The sequence below is a fragment of the Pan troglodytes genome, chromosome 6, assembly GCF_028858775.2.
Source record: "Pan troglodytes isolate AG18354 chromosome 6, NHGRI_mPanTro3-v2.0_pri, whole genome shotgun sequence".
NCBI classification, from domain to species: domain Eukaryota; kingdom Metazoa; phylum Chordata; class Mammalia; order Primates; family Hominidae; genus Pan; species Pan troglodytes.
The window spans coordinates 37,175,434-37,188,915 of NC_072404.2; the positions used below are offsets into that span (position 1 = coordinate 37,175,434).

The 13,482-nt window shown below is 42.0% G+C and overlaps 1 long non-coding RNA gene across 1 annotated transcript; it reads right to left on the reverse strand.

Annotated features, from left to right (window-relative positions):
• Nucleotides 1-1,892: 1,892 nt before the first annotated feature.
• Nucleotides 1,893-11,030, reverse strand: LOC107976055 (uncharacterized). Its single transcript, XR_001719698.3, has 5 exons — nucleotides 10,963-11,030; nucleotides 10,008-10,132; nucleotides 6,528-6,621; nucleotides 5,088-5,292; nucleotides 1,893-4,599 (listed from the first exon to the last, which is right to left on the reverse strand). It is a non-coding gene; the product is annotated as an uncharacterized LOC107976055 (long non-coding RNA).
• Between the last annotated feature and the right edge of the window lie 2,452 nt (nucleotides 11,031-13,482).

Here is a 13,482-nt window from a genome sequence, read left to right on the forward strand (position 1 = left end):
GCTAGGAACAGAGGTGGGATTATACTTGCTGAGATGCTATCAGTTTGAACTAAAGGGGACAGAGAACATAGGACAGAATGAAGGAAGGCTGTTGGGCCTCTTGGATTCTACAGGACTGAGCCATAGAGCTCTTTGGCTGTGAGCCTGTGCTATTCTTAAAGGAAAGAGAAGAATTACCCAAAGGTGATTCAGAGATTATTCAATGATCATTCATATGATAAGAAAGCAAAACAGCCTTATTGTTTATAGCGAGAAAGTGAGTGGTCTGGATGGAAGATGAAAACCAGCCACGACATTCCTTTAAGCCAAAGCCTAATCCAGAGTAAGGCCCTAACTCTCTTCAATTCTGTGAAGGCTGAGAGAAGTTGAGGAAGCTGCAGAAGAAAAGTTTGGAACTAGCAAATATTGGTGCCTAATGTTTAAGGAAAGAAGCCATGTCCCCAACATAAAAGTGCAAAGTGAAGCAGCAAGTGCTGATGTAGAAACTGTAGCAAGTTATCCAGATGATCTAGCTAAAATAATTGATAAAGATGGCTCCAGTAAACAACGGATTTTAAATGTAGACAAAATAGCCCCCTATTGGAAGAAGATGCCATCTAGGACTTTCATAGCCAGAGAAGAGAAATCAATGCTTGACTTCAAAGCTTCAAAGCACAGGCTGATTTTCTTGTTAGGAGCTAGTGCAGCTGGGTGACTTTAAATTGAAGTCAGTGCTCATTTATAATTTCAAAAATCCTAGGGTCCTTACGAATTATGCTAAATCTACTTTGCCCTTGTTCTCTAAATGGAACAAAGCCTGGATGACAGTATATCTGTTTAGAACATGATTTACTTAGTATTTTAAGCCCACCGTTGAGACATACTGTTAGAAAAAAAGATATTTTTCAAAATATTACTTCTTATTGACAATGTACTTGGTCACCCAAGAGCTCTGATTGAGATGTAGAAGGAGATTAATGTTTTCATGCCTAAAAACATGCAGCCCATGTCAAGGAGTAGTTTTGACTTTCAAATATCATCATCTAAAAAATAGATTTAAGGCTATCACTGCCATAGGTAGTGATTCTTCTGATGGATCTGGACAAAGTAAATTGAAGACCTTCTGGGAAGGATTCACCATTCTAGACACCATTAAGAACATTTGTGATTTATGGGAGGAAGTCAATAGATCAACGTTAATGGGACTTTGGAAGAAGCTGATTCCAACCCTCATGGATGACTTTAAGGGGTTCAAGATGTCAGTGAAGGAAGTAATTACAGATGTGGTGGAAATAGCAAGACAATTAGAATTAGAAATAGAGCCTGAAGATGTGACTAAATTGTGCAATCTCATGATAAAAATTGAATGTATGAGGAGCTGCTTCTTATGGATGAGCAGAGAAAGTGCTTTCTTGAGATAAAATCTACTCCTGATGAAGATGCTGTGAACATTGTTGAAATGACAACAAAGAATTTAGAATATTCTGTAAACTTAGTTGATAAAGCAGCGGCAGGGTTTCAGAGGATTGAATCCAAGTTTGGAAAAAGTTCTACTGTCGGTAAAATGCTATGAAACAGCATCACATGCTACAGAGAAATCTTTCATGGGAAGAAGAATAAATCAATGCAGCAAACTTAATTGTTGTCTTATATTTTTCAGAATTGCCACAGCCACCCCAATCTTCAGTAATCAGTCAGTAGCCATCAACGTGGAGGTAAGACCCTCCACCAGCAAAAAAAATTTTGGCTTGCTGAAGACTGAAGAGATCATTAGCATTTTTTAGCAATAAGTGTTTTTAAATTTAGGCATGCATATTGTTTTTAGACATATTGTTATTTCACATTTATAGTATAGTGTAAATATAATTTTTATATGCACTGGGGAACAAAAAAATTGTGTGACTCACTTTATTGCATTATTCACTTTATTACAGTGGTCTGGAATCAAAGCCTAAATATGTCTGAGGTATGCCTGTATATATTTTTTAATCATACCAACTCTAGTCTATAACTGAAGAGAGAAAGAAAATACATGATTTGTGATTATCCGTTATGGACAGTCATACTTTTTTTTTGTGGGGGGGACAGAGTCTTTCTGTGTTGCCCAGGCTGGAGTGCAATGGCATGATCTCAGCTCACTGCAACCTCCACCTCCCAGGCTCAAGCCATTCTCCTGCCTCAGCCTCCCGAGTAGCTGGGATTACAGGCATGTGCCACCACGCCTGGCTAATTTTTTCATTTTTAGTAGAGTGGGGGGGTGGGTTTCACCATGTTGGCCAGGCTGGTCTCAAACTCCTGACCTCAGTTGATCCACTTGCCACAACCTCCCAAAGTGTTGGGATGACAGGTGTGAGCCACCGCGCCTGGCCACTAATATTTTTAAGTTGTAAAATGGTTCCTACCAATATGTTGCAGCTTTCATGCGCAATTAGACATGGTCTGCCATACAAAATGCCCACGCTGGCTGGATATTTACGTGGTTAATTTTATGTTATTATACCAAAGTCTTGCATAAAATTAGCACTCAGTAAGTATTTATGTGAGGGATCAGGGGAAAGGAGGAGGGATGAGCAGAAGGAAAGGACAATCAGAGAGATACAGTTGAGGGAGATGAAGAAGGAGGGAAAGGAAGGAAGGAAGGAAGGAAGGAAGGAAGGAGGGAAGGCAGGCCACCTCATGATTCCCCTCGGCCAACTGTCATTGTAAATGAATGAGCAGAAAATGGTATGATGTTATTGAAGGACATGCAAAGGTCTGTTTATTGGGTTCTAAATTCTCCGTTATTGGATTCTTACATTTATCTCCTGGAGACTTTTCCCTTTTAAATACTCTAAGGCACCAGCAAAAGTTAATTGATTTGGTTTGTCCCTTTAGTCTTATTGTTGTCTAGAAAAGAGTAAATTTCTGAGAAACACGACCCAGGAGAGGAAGCTTGTGATGGGGAAGGGGCTTAGGTGTTTTAGATGGAAGCGTGGCTGTGTTGCTTTCAGACAATCATGGAGCTGCCAGAGTCCTGGGTTCCTGCATCCCTAAAGGAAGGATAGGGATGAATGTTTTCTATTTCCTGATTTTGCATTGTTTATGTGATTTTTAAAAATAACCCTTAATTCTCTGCCCTGACTTTTCAACGTTCAGGAAAGAACATTGAGGTAAGAGCCAGAAGGTGTGTGATTAGGCTTGGGTGTACCCCAGAGCGGAGTCAGGGTTAGCTTTTGCCTAGAGTAGGCCAATTCCTTCCTTCCCTTGACTAATCCTCAGGTCCCAAGGATGCTCTCTCTTGAGCAGATGCAGAATAAACTGGACTCTCCAGTGGGGCCCTGTGCATGTCACCTTGACATGGGTGGAGCTGAAGGGGAAAGGAAGCCATGTGGGGTTAGCATAGGGTAGAGGGGAGATGAGGAGAATGGAGGTAAGGCTGTGGTCTTGGAAAGGAAGAGGTGTTCCTCCCTAAAATAACCATCCCTGGATACCCCTGCCTTCCAGTTCACCCTCCTCCGCTTCCTCCTCTGACCTTCTTGCCTTCTCAGAATTATTTATATTCCAGGCTTTCTACCTCTCCATGTTATTCTGCCCAGCAGTGTTCACAGCTGTTCCATGGCTTCTCTCCACAACACAGTCCCAGGGCAATGCCTGAAGATTGCCAGCATAGGTCCCTGGTCACATGGCTCAGAACACTTGCCCATTTGCACTGAGTTGAGGAAGTGTAGGCAGCACAGTGTGGCAGTGAAGAGTATGACTCTGAAGCCAGCCAGCATGGGTTTGATTACCAGCTTTGTGACTTTGAGCAAGTTATTAACCTCTTAGTTTCCTCTTCTTCCAAAATTGGGACATAATACTGTCTCTCTCACAGAGTTGTTCAATTATTTAAAAAAATTAATACATGTAAAACATCATAAGCATTTCATAAGTGTTTGCTTTTTTACTGTAAATAGTTCCTGGAAACCAAGTACCACATCTGGCTAATTTCTGTACGCTCAGCCCTATACAGAAATGCATCCTAAATACGTTGTAACAGTTCTAATCAATTGTTAATTAATTGATTCCCAGCTTCTTAATGGACTCTGACGTCTGACAGTTATGGGTGTACAGGGTGAATTAGTCAAGTCTTGCAGCACTGCGTGGATTCGAACACACAGTAAAGGAGTCCGGCAGCCTGAGTTCAAATGCTGGCTCTACTGTTTTTCATTTGCGATACCCTGGGAAAGTTTCTGAAACTCCCTGAGTTGAAATTTTCTCATTTTCTAAATGGAGAAAGTTTTGCTTTGAAGATTAAACGTGACAGAGCTATTATTATTCCCCTGTTGTGCTTTGCTGAGGATATGGAGTCCATGTCTGTGGGTATGGAACTGGGGCTGAAGATCAGTTTGCAGAAATTCTGGCTTCTGGAGTGTGGTCAGCAACACTTAGACATAGGGCCGCTTGTTTTGTTCTGGTCTTGTCTTGACTAACATCTTCCTCTCTGCCTCCCTTTTCTGTGAAATCTAAGTAACACTGCTGGGTTCAGAGTTGTTTCTGCATGCAAGGCAATCAAAGGTGCTCATACAATTCCTAGATGTCCAAGCTGGACAGCACCTCAGCAACCACACACCCATCCGCACTTCACAGGTAAGGGAATGGAATCTGGAAAAGAAAAGCAATTGGTTTGACCAAATTACATATTTAGCAGTAGCAGAACTCAGACAAACACTGGGTATTTCAGCTGTCTATCCATTGATCTTTGTTAAACCATGGCCTCCCTGAGTTGATGCCACAAGGCCTTTTTAACCCTTACCAAAATAACACAAAATGATGTATATAAATCATTAAAAAGTCCACCAAGCAGAGAGGGGGTGGGAGAGAGGAGGGAAGGGACCTAAATGCATTAATTTCTTTAATTAACATAAATAGTAAGTTAGCTGCTCAGAGTATGTTTGCGCTTTCTTGCAATTCATTCCTCTACTCTATTCCAACTGAACAGAGGTCATGTTCTGAAATGGTTAAGAATAAAGATTCCAGGTCCCAGAGGCGGAATGCACTTCCAGCATGTACTAGCTATGAGGCCTGCACATGTAACTTCTCTATGACTCCATTTCCTTACTTCACAGAATGAGAAGGAAAGACACACCTACCTCATAGTGTGGTTGAAGAGATTTAATATAACAAGACATCAAAAAACACAGCAGAATCTGCTACATGTTAAGTATTTACTGTATGTCAGTTGTTCTGGATGGATAAAATTGCCACATGGCTGCATTTCAAATGATGAAAATTCTTATTACTTCTTATTCTCTTGCAGTAAGAGATTGCTTCTGTCTGGAATGTTTCCTCTTCTTCCTATCAGAGTATAGGTGGGAGGGGAGGGAGGCATACATAATGCGGGCCAGGTTCTGAAGGCCACGAGGCAAAATGTATGATGCCTTCTCATACTGACACTCCAGACACTGAGAGCCAAACACATCCTAAGTCCCAAGAGGAGATTATGCTTGGGCCTTGTCAGTTAGTGAAGGGTTTATTGGTCACTGGAATCTGACCAGGCCTCTCTGAGTCTCCCTGCTGCCCGCCCCTGCTTGGGTCTGTAGCCTGGGCCTTGCCCAGCCCCTCTTCCCATGAGCAGACCTTGTTCCCTCCACCCTGCCCTTCTCAGGGTTCCCCAAGCCCATCAACCCTTTTCCCATGCTGTGTCACTGCACCTGACTTTCCCTCTGCCTGGGACATTCTTACGATTCCCCACCTCCCCCCCAACACCTGGCTTGACCTTTTCTTAGCAATGTGCAAGCTCTGATGCTAGGGTCTCTCTGAATCCAGAATGCTTCTGGGCTCCTGGGCGGCTCCAGCATTTTGTTTTAAATTGTTGTGCTACCATAATACGTGCATTGTGTCTCTCCCCTGCCAAGAGTGGGCTCCTTCTGGGCAGAGACCCATCTTACTCATACCCTCAGCTTCTAACACATGGCCTGGCACATCATAAGTGCCCATGGAGACTGGTAGAGAAATTAGTGCCCCTGCCCACACCTGACCACCATTCTTGCCAGTACAACTCTCAGTCTCTTTCCCTTCTGCATTTAGAGTCTGGAGCTCAGTTAGGTTTCCAAATGTAAATTCTGTCTTTTAATTAAGAACTGTAGAAAAATATATATGTGAATGTGGATATATTTTCAACCTCGATGCTGGCATTTTTTCTACATTTGCTTGTTTTGGAGACTCTCGTCTCCCCTGGGATCACGCCTTTCTCCCGGTAAATGGACAGGAAAGTGAAGACGTGAATATTTTTATCTGACATTATTTTGGAGCATGGCTTTCCTGTTTGCTGTTGTTTCCTTTTCATGGACCATTAGCAGCTTCCAAAGGCAATATCCTTTCACTGTCACACTGTGCCATGGGGGGCCATTTCAACAACTTCAGACTAGGGCATTAAGTGCAATTCTGGATGAGAGTCAGCGCATAACCAAATAAAAATAATAAAAGGAAAGCTTGAAGGAGCCATTTGGAACACTGTCCCGTGCTGAATTCATTTGCAGCCTCTCAGAAACCTACCCATCACCAGTGATCAGCCCCAAGCCTGGCCATACCTTATTTAATTGTAAAGTATTTCATATCCTCAGAAACAGCCCTGCTCATTTGCTTTTCCTTTTTTGGAGATTTTCTTGGTGGAATGCTGAGATTCTAATCAGTGGGGGAAAAAGAAAATGCAGGTTTTGATTTCAGCAAGAAAAAAAAAGGTGCACTTCTTGTAGCTTTTCTCCTTGCCTTAAAATGAGCATTTAGGAGACCTTTTTGGAAATTCTTCTAAAATAGGTGCTTAGCACAGCAGAGAAGATGGTAGAAAAAGCAAGGTGAATTAAGTTCAGGCGCCTAACCCAGCATGAGCCACTTCTACCCTATCCCTGGTCTCCACGTGGATGGCAGTTTCAGAAATGAAGGGGAGAAAAATAAGCATAAGAATTTGTCTCCAGGCCAGTGTCCCTGATGGGCAACCCAGTTGAGAGCAAGGTTCTCCCGGATGGAGAGAGTCCCCTGAGCCTGAATTCCAGGAAAGTCTCAGGTCTAACCAAGTCAGGGCAGGTTAGCCTACATCAGTTTGTCCCCGGCATCACAGCCACCTGGGGGAGCAAGGCTGTTAAAAGTATTCCTGGAGACCTATTACCTAGAAATTCTGACTCAGTTGATCGCGGATGGGTAATGAAAATCCACATTCTATTGGCTTTTCTACATCTCCGTGATGCAGGTGAATGAATACTAGTGGAATATTCAGTAATCAACCAGCCAAGGAATGTTTGTTGAGTGTTTGTGCAAAATGCCATTCCTGAGACCTGAGATGGTCATATATTAGAGCTGCCCCTTCGGTTTAGCATAAGGATGGTCTGCGTTAGAAGACCAGGGATGGCCATTAAAAACACAGCCTTAGGAGCCTGAATAATAAAAGAATAGGAGAATAGGAGCATTCAGATCATAGCTAACATTTATCACACACTTAGGTGGCCAGCACTGTGCTATAAAAGTTTCCTCTACACTCCTTTAAATTAAGGACTGTTTTGTCTTGTTCATTGTTGTCACCTCAGCTCCTAGGACAGGACCTGGCACGTAGTAACCGCTCAATAAATATTTGTTAAATAAATGTACAAATGCATTATTAGCTTATCCAAGCTTCAGACAGCTCTCCGAGCTAAATATTAAATATTCCAGGTACACTAAGATTCTGGGAGGGGGACCAGAGAATCTGTACTTTTATCAAGCACTTTGAGAGATTCTTAAGATTGACTAGATTTGGGAAGCAGAAAATCTGGACCAAATTCCCTTATGGGTATTTAAATCCCCTGAAAAACAGTCTAATTCAATGTTTCTTCAGCTTATCCTTGAATTTCCTGAAGATAAGATATCCTTGCATTTTCTGAAGATATTATGGTAGTGCAAAACACAGCCCAGACCACAGTCTACTCATTTTAATTATTAAAAAATTTTTTTGAGACGGAGTCTCACTCTGTTGCCCAGGCTGGAGTGCAGTGGTGTGGTCTCGGTTCACTGCAACCTCCACCTCCCAGGTTCAAGCAATTCTCCTACCTTAGCCACCCGAGGAGCTAGAATCCTCAGGCGTGTGCCACCATGCTCGGCTAATTTTTGTATTTTTAGTAGAGACGGGGTTTCACCATGTTGGCCAGGCTGGTCTCAAATTCCTGATCTCAAGTGATCCACCCTCCTCAGCCTCCCACAGTGCTAGGATTACAGGCGTAAGCCACCACATCCAGCTAAAATGTTATTTTTTATGATCAAGTGAATCATAACTTTTCTTCATTTCTACTTATGGCTCTTATTTCTTCTCCAAGAAAAAGATCATGTCCATCACACTGAGCTATCCATTACTGTGCATAATGGAGATTTAAGATTATACCATTTTCCATATATTCAAGGATCAAGCCAGAGGCAAAGAGAATGAGAGATCTATGGCCTGATCCCAGATGAGAGACCTAGGCTCCTGGACTCGTTGGAAATAATACTCTGACCTGAGCTTAGGTAGAACATGGACTCAAGTCTGATAACCTTAGATTTGAAACTTGACTCTTTGACAACTAGCCATGTGACCTTGTGAAAGGCTTTCTCATCTTCAGTTTTCCCGTGTGTGAAGTGGAAATAATAAAATATCATAGCATTGTGAGTGTAAAACATAATAGCTGCCAATAACAAAACCAAAATCACATATAACAAAAAATTAATATGAATATAAAAGTCACAGCTAACATTTATCACAGCCCTATTATGTGCCCAGTATGTTGCTAAACAACTGTCCTCTAAGCCCCTATAAGTTAAGGGACTGTTTTAATTGTTTTGTTCATTGTGGTATCCCCAGCACCTAGAGCAGTGTATGACACATAGTAATGGCTCGATAAATATTTTTTGAATAAATGAGTAAACCCATTGTTAGCTTGTCTAATCTTCAAAATAGTTCAGAGCTAAATGCTTCTGGTAATCCTATTTGACACAATGAGAAAACTGAGACTTGACAAGGTAAAGTTACTTGTTCAACCAGTAGGCAACAAAGCAGGGATTTAAACCCAGACACATTCCTGTGATCCCTACCAACAAGTTATTGTAGGCATATTGCCATTTATTGACAATATTGGTAAATCTAACCTTATATTTGTATTTTTTATAAATGTATTTTAATGCCTAATGCATTTTATATTTGTATTCTTACACATCATGACATCTGTTGCTGGAGAGGGGGTGCATTAATTTGGTTCTGACATGAGATCCCGATGCTGCCTTTACTTCCTGTGGACAAATGTGCATGTTCAGAAGCTGGGAACAGACAGGGCAGCAATCTTTTTGTCCAGCTTCTGGTGGCCTTGATGCCTGCTTTGTGAGACACCCAGAATCTTCAGCTGTCTTTTCCTCCCATTGAATAGTCAATAGGGAAAGGAAGAACTCTAAAACTGCTGGACTGAAAATGAAATATGCAATGGCTTCAGGCTATGTTTTCCCTTTGCTGGGAAGCACTGCTATGATAATTGTTTCTACAAAAAGAAACTACAACTCTGGCAAAAAAAAAAAAAAAAAAAATCAAACCCTCTGTTTGCTCGAACCTATCATAAACCATTGCTGGTAATTATAGAAGCTGATTGTGCGACAGTTTAGTTTAACTTAATTGGCAATTTTTTTTAAGCTGCAACACAATAAAAATAGTAAAGAACGAGTCAGGTTCTAGAGATGGAACATTTAGCTTTGGTGAAATGTCAAAGATCTGCACACACTGCCAAAGGTGTGGGAATGTAACTGAGCTGTCAGCTCTGTTATTTAAATCCTTGCTTCTTGTGTTTTAAATTCTGCTTCCTGAGTGCACAGTCTGTTGTGGACTTGCATCCTATTGTGGCTAAGCAGGTCTTTAAGCAGTTGTGGAAAGAAATGGTCCCCCTAAACCAATATGGAAATATGGCTCCTGTGTCTGGAAGAGATGGCTGTGCAAAACCAATAGCTATGTCCCATTGCAATTTAAGTACAATCACTTCTTTTGGGGGTTCATTTTACTTGATTAAAAAAATTGATTAAAGCTTTACCTCCTTTTCCATTACTAGGAACACTCTCATTCCTGTTTTCTTTCCTTTGGTCCTTCTCTTTCATCATAATGATTGTCATCTCATCATCGTCATCATCATCATCATCATCGTCATCATCATTCCATCTTAATAATAATGGTAATAATAGCCAGCATTTATGACCACTTCCATAGGACAGATATTAGGTCAAGGACTTTCAACAGATTATCTCATTTAATCTTCACAACTATTTAAAAAGCTATCTATTAGAAAGTGGCAAGCCTAGATTCACACCCTGTCTGTTTGGGACCAGGGCATACAGTTATATCCATGTTATTTTCTATCATCTTACAGTTTTGTTTACAACTGGGCCTCCGTCTCTGGGACAAAGCTTAGCTAAGTTTCATAGCCAAGGCAGAAAATAGAGCAAAACCTCAGGGCCACCATCTAGTCAGGCTTGGCATTGGTCTTGCTACCTGTAAAGCCAGTATCTAGTATGTCAGGAATGACACTTGGGAGCCTGTGTCGCTTCCAGGTGACAGTCTTCCATGTGTAATAACCCTTAGCCACGGCTCCTCCTCTGGATGGGAGCTCTGGCCTCCCTTCCCTGCCCTACCTGCCAGGTCCCCCCTAGGCTTGGAGCTTTTCCCTGAACACCAGCCCACAATCCAGGGTCAGAGAGACCCCTCCCTACTCCTATCCGTCCCCTTCTCCCAGTGCTTGGATTCCCACTCCTTGTACCTAAGAGTGCATAGTGAAGGTAAGCTGCATATAGAGATGTTTTAGTAACTTCCTTTGAAATGAAAATCGCAATGATGGTGATGATTATGATGATTTATTGAGTGCTGTTTGCCAGCACTATTCCAAGTGCTTTTCCGTGTACTAGCTGCCCTCCCAATAACCCCAGGAGGTAGATCTATTGCTTTCACCAGTTTCCAGATGAGGAAGTGAGGAGCACAAAGGTTAAGAGACTTACCAAAGGTCACATAACTAGAAAGTGTCAAAGCCAGATGTGCACCCAAAACTGGTAAGCTTCATCATAATGCTATGTTGTGATGTCAAAATAGTGTTACCAATGGTTTGAGGAACCAAACATTCAAAATGCTTCAGAGGAACACAACAACTTTTTCAGGTAAGTTGATTTGTGAAAATCAACTTTGCTTTCAAACTTAGCATGTCACTTGGAAATGGCTGTAATTAATGTCAAATTTAGTTCCAGTCTCCTGGAACCTAAATACCATTGAGACTAACAATATTTTCTACATTCTAATTACATTTTAGAATATGCTTACATCACTTGATGTTCCAAAGCTTTCTAATGATTGAATTGCAATTAAGAGCCTATGCCATATTCTTACACATACTGTTTTCCTATCAAAGTATAAATGATCACAATACTACCTATATTTGTATGTGACTCATTAACATTCCACCATATTACTGATATTTATACATGCTATTGACATTGATGGTTCCAATACCAGCCAGTTAACAAGGAATGACAGGCTTATTACGTGTTCAGCACTTGCCGTATTTAACAGTACATAGGTGAGTAAGAAAATTGCTGTGATAAGAAACATATACATTTATGACTGTGTATACATAGTCTTTTTCCCTTGTAAAATGGTGGTTAGCAAATTTTAAAAAATTAGTTCCTAGAGGTTAGCTGTGGGAGGTCACCGAAGGAAACCCGAGTTGGAAGAGGAAGGAACTAAAGTCAGAACAAGGGCAGGTTCTGTTTGCAAATGAACCGTGAATAAGAAGCAGCATCAAATAAGACAAGGAAATGCAGCAGGTGGCTCAGCTGAAGGAAAGAGAAGTCTGCTCACATAAGGGTCTGGACTGAGGCTGGAGGGTCAGGGACTCAATCATAAAACTACCCTATATGGACATGCTTTAGAAAAGCTAAGTAGGAAAGTATAAATAGAGAAAAAAAAGGTGGCAAATGCTCCAGGGCGCAGAAGCTCCAGAAACCTCCACTTCACTGAGGAACTGCATCAATCTCTGGGGACAACATCAGGGGCTTCTTTTCCCTGATTCAAGGGACTGAGACAGAGGGAAGATCTGAGTGACAGGGGGCTGTGGCCAGAGAAGCTTAGTGCCTTCCGTCCAGGCTTCCACTAGAAGAGACCTTCTTGAGGTTGTTACCAAACTCTGTGGGCCAGTCCAAAGCTTCCTTCAATTAAGATGTCAAAGTGCCTTTAGCTTCCAGGTGAGAAAAGATTAAGGTGAGAAGGATGGCTAGAGGATGAGGGCCCCCAAAATGGACCTTGAAACCTAGATATTGCTGGGTGAAACCAAATCTGTGGTCTGCTATCAGATTCTATGCTTCCGTGTATTCTTATCTACTAAAAAAAGCTTTCTCCATATAGAATGGCAGCTTTCAAAATTGTTAGGCTAATGTATATTCTTCTAGTTTGGGAGAATATTGAGATTTCTCATTTAACAAACTATAACCATCTGGGATTTTTCCTGGAGGAGATGTCACCTCTTGTGGGACAGAAAATGGAAGCAAGACTTGAGATAGCGCCTAGGACACTGGGGAGCAGAGGCTTCCATCGTGCTTGAGGTACAGTGTTTCTGGTTATGCAGGGAGGGATGGGATGCAGAAAGGTCAGAAAGATGGACACATACTAAGATAATGGACAGACAGACAGACTAGCATGCCCCACCCTCGCCCCAGAACATACCTTGGGAATATGTGGACCTGAGCTGGGGAGAGGAGCTGTATGTGTGTGAGTAGATGGCCTGAGCTGTGCCTGGCAGCCAGGAGGTTGGGTTGGAGACCTGGCACCTGTTCGTCCTCTGCATCACCCTCTGCATGCAGATTGTGAGTGACAGGACGGTGGCAGTGGCTGTGGCCTAGCTGTGGACTCCTGGGGTAAAGCAGAGCTTGAGTTTCAGGCTCTGTTGCATGACTCTAAAGTGGACTACACCAAATTGGCCCAATAGACTGTCAGGGACAACACGTGGCTGCAACCATGACAACTGTCACATGGAGTTCCCCAGAGAAAGAAGCATGCTCGCTGCTTCCTGTCCTTGCAGGGATTTAATCAGACCTCCTGGAAAGAGTAAGACCCCAAAGCTTGTGGACTTGTCACAGGAATATGAGATCTATAGAGGAGAACATTTTGTTGTTGTTGTTGTTCCCATGGCTGTTGTTTTTGTTTTGTTTTTTAATTTTTTATTTCCATAGGTTATTGGCGAACAGGTGGTGTTTGGTTACATGAGTAAGATCTTTAGTGGTGATTTGTGAGACTTTGGTGCACCTATCACCTGAACAGTATACACTGCACCCTATTTGTAGTCTTTTATCTCTCACCCCCTTCCCACTATTTCCCCCTGAGTCTCCAAAGTCCATTGTGTCATTCTTATGCCTTTGCATCTTCATAGCTTAGCTCCCACTTATGAGAGAACATACGATGTTTGGTTTTCAGTTCTTGAGTTACTTCACTTAGAATAATAGTCTCCAATCTCATCCAGCTCGCTGCAAATG